Raw genomic sequence first — 3,772 nt, 5'->3', positions numbered from 1 at the left:
CTCTCTCTCTCTCTCTCTCTCTGCCTCTGCCTCTCTTTTAACTCTGCCCTTCAAATAAATATTAAAAAAAAAAAAAAGATCACCCAAGATCTAAAGAATTCAAGGCCAGAGTAAATAGTGTCGTTACACTAGGCTGCTGATAGTAGACAGGAGAACAAAAGACGCATTCTTAGAACTGTGCTCAGTGATGGGTGTCAGGGAGTCGGCGGAGGCATTCCTCACCCTGTTTCCTCCCTCAGCCTGGAGGTCCAACCACTGAACACGCCTGTTTCATTTTGCTCATTGATCTCATGAATGTCTTCCCCTCTTCAGAGTTCCCCATTCTCCGTCCAGCCTCATGCCACCTCATACACATTCTATGTAAAACACAAGTCAGTTAAGTCAGTGCGACCCTCTTCTCGTCACTGGGTCTAGTACGGGACAAAGTCCAATCCCGACCATGCCCGGGTCTCCTCCCCTTTCTCAGGGCTGCCCACTGACCCCCAGCGCCCCACCCGAAAATCCAGGTAAGAGTTCCCTCACAACCCTAATCCTTCGTCAACTGCTTGTGTGTTTATTAAACACACACTTGCCTCCTCCGTCAGTGCTCATGTGATCTTCCCTTTGCCAGGAATTTGCCAACCCTTCTTTCTGGTAAATTCCTATTCACATTTCATGTTCCAGTTCGGATATCAAGTTCCTGTAGGCTTTTCTAACACCCTCCCCCCAGATAGGATTAATTGCTTCCTCCTCTGTGCTCCCAAAGCACTTTGCACCCATCTCTGTCCTCACATAGTCCTTATTTATTCTACTCTTAAGTATCAAGACAAGGCTAATGCAATCAGTGAGTGCTCCTGACCCTAAAAGGATCAAATGGGATCATATGAGTACAGCTAATATTTCCTTTCTTCATCCCTTTCCTGATAATATTAATAACAATCTGTATTACAGTTAGCAAGCATAAACTTTTTATTTTATTTATTTATTTTTATTTTTGACAGGCAGAGTGGACAGTGAGAGAGAGAGACAGAGAGAAAGGTCTTCCTTTGCCGTTGGTTCACTCCCCAATGGCCGCCGCGGCCGGCGTACCGCGCAGATCCGAAGGCAGGAGCCAGGTGCTTCTCCTGGTCTCCCATGCAGGTGCAGGACCCAAGGACTTGGGCCATCCTCCACTGCACTCCCCGGCCACAGCAGAGAGCTGGACAGGAAGAGGAGTGACCAGGACAGAATCGGGTGCCCCGACCGGAACTAGAACCTGGGGTGCCGGCGCTGCAGGCGGGGGATTAGCCTATTGAGCCGCGGCGCCGGCCCCACAAGCATAAACTTTTTTAAAATGACTTTTTTTTTTTTAAGATTTATTTATTCATTTGAAAGTCAGAGTTACACAGAGAGAGAAGGAGAGGCAGAGGGTGAGAGAGACAGAGAGACAGAGAGAGAGACAGAGAGAGAGACAGAGAGACAGAGAAAGAGGCCTTCCATCCACTGGTTCATTCCCCAATTGGCTGCAATGGCCGGAGCTGCACTGATCCGAAGCCAGGAGCCATGAGCTTCCAGGTCTTCCCACGGGGGTGCAGGGGCCCAAGGACTTGGGCCATCTTCCACCACTTTCCCAGGCCATAGCAGAGAGCTGGATTGGAAGTGAAGCAGCCAGGACTCAACTGGCACCCATATAGGATGCTGGCACTGCAGACGGTAGCCTTACCCACTAGTATAAACTTTACAACATACCACACACTGTTTCAGATGGTATTATTTCTCTTTTATAGTGGGAGGAGGTTAGGAGTGGTAGAAACTGATAATGGTGCAGTATTCCACCCGCCACACAAGTGTGCTCCACTGCTATTTGTTTAAACAGAGTCCAGCTTTCCATTTATAAATCCTGCGCTTTTTAATTTTTTTAAAAGATATATTTACGGCCGGCGCCGCGGCTCACTAGGCTAATCCTCTGCCTAGCGGCGCCGGCACACCGGGTTCTAGTCCCAGTAGGGGCGCCGGATTCTGTCCCAGTTGCCCCTCTTCCAGGCCAGCTCTCTGCTGTGGCCAGGGAGTGTAGTGGAGGATGGCCCAGGTGCTTGGGCCCTGCACCCCATGGGAGACCAGGATAAGCACCTGGCTCCTGGCTCCTGCCATCGGATCAGCGCGGTGCGCCGGCCGCAGCGCACCGGCCGCGGCGGCCATTGGAGGGTGAACCAATGGCAAAGGAAGACCTTTCTCTCTGTCTCTCTCTCTCACTGTCCACTCTGCCTGTCAAAAAAAAAAAAAAGAAAAAAAGATATATTTACTTATTTTGAACATCAGAGTTACAGAGAAAGAGAGAGAGAGAGACCCAGAGAAATAGTCCATCTGCTGGTTCACTCCCCAGATGGCTACAATAGCCTGGACTGAGACACACTGAAGCCAGGAGAACCTGGGGCTTCATCCAGGTCTCCAATGGGGGTGCCAGGGGCCATCTTATAAGTCTTTTCCCAGTGCATTAGCAGGGAGCTGGATCAGAAGTGGAGCAGCTGGGACTCGAACCAGCACCCATTTGGCATGCCGGCATCACATGCGGTGGTAGCTGTGCCACAGTGCCAGCCCCTGCAATTTATGTTTAAATTGATAAAAATTGCTTTTATGTGTGATGTACAACATGGTGCTTTGATGTGCAAATACATGGTGGGATGACTGAATCAAGCTAATTGATATATCCATTATCCCACATATTTGCATTTAATTTCTTGGGTAAGAACATTTAAAACCTACTCTCTTAGCAACTTTCAAGTACACAAAACATTGTTATTAACTGTAATCACCATGTTGTACTATAGATCTCCTGAATTTAATTCCTTTGCGTAAGTGAAATTTTATATCCTTTGAACAACATTTCCTCACCTGCCACACCCATCTGTGATCTTTCTATTAAACTCACAGCTTCTTCTCATAATTGAGTAGTAAATTCAATGAGGTACAGACACCAGTACAGGGAGAAAAAGAAAATGGAAAGTTTAAAGTACACCACATGTAATAAGGATGCAACTAACATAAAATGTATTTCTCACTGCAGGCCCCAACTTTTTGCTTTCTTAAAGATTTATTTTATTCATTTGAAAGACAGAGTTAGACAGAGAGGGAGAGAGAGAGAGAGAGAGAGGAGAGAGAGGTCTTCCATCTGCTGGTTCACTCTTCAAATGGCCACAATACTCAGAGCTGGGCTGATTTGAAACCAGGAGCCAGGAGCTTCTTCCAGGTCTCCCTCATGGGTGCAGGGGTCCAAGGACTTGGGCCATTCTCTGCAATTTTTCCAGGTGCATTAGCAGGGAGCTGGATGGGAAGTGTAGCAGCTGGGACTTGAACTGGTGCCCATACGGGATGTGGGGCTTTAACCTGCTGGGCCGCAGCTCCGGCCCCAATGGAAAGTATGCAAGCCCCTGGACTGAGCTCTAAATAACATTTATTAAATGGAATTACAGCACTTTCACTTTATATTTATTTTTGTTTCCTTGAGTTTGTGTCTCCATTCCTGGCTACAGAAAAGCAGAGACCATGTCACCTGTATTTTTCTGATTCTTAGCAGAATGACTGTTGTGTGAAGTTGGTGCACTTAATGTGTGTCAAATGGAAGCATAAATGAAGATATCAGTGAGTGAAAGAACAACACAATGCAGTAAATGTAACATTTTTTATTCACGCATGTGCACCTTTCTGGGGGTACACTGCAATATTTCAACACATGTAACACAGCATAAACTGATAAACCAGGTTACCAGTCTCCCTGCTCCCCCAAACTTCTTCCATTTTGGGGGTCTACAAACCC

This window comes from Oryctolagus cuniculus, chromosome 11, assembly GCF_964237555.1.
Source record: "Oryctolagus cuniculus chromosome 11, mOryCun1.1, whole genome shotgun sequence".
NCBI lineage: Eukaryota > Metazoa > Chordata > Mammalia > Lagomorpha > Leporidae > Oryctolagus > Oryctolagus cuniculus.
The sequence above is the reverse complement of the archived record's forward strand: the minus strand, read 5'-3'. Positions refer to the sequence as shown.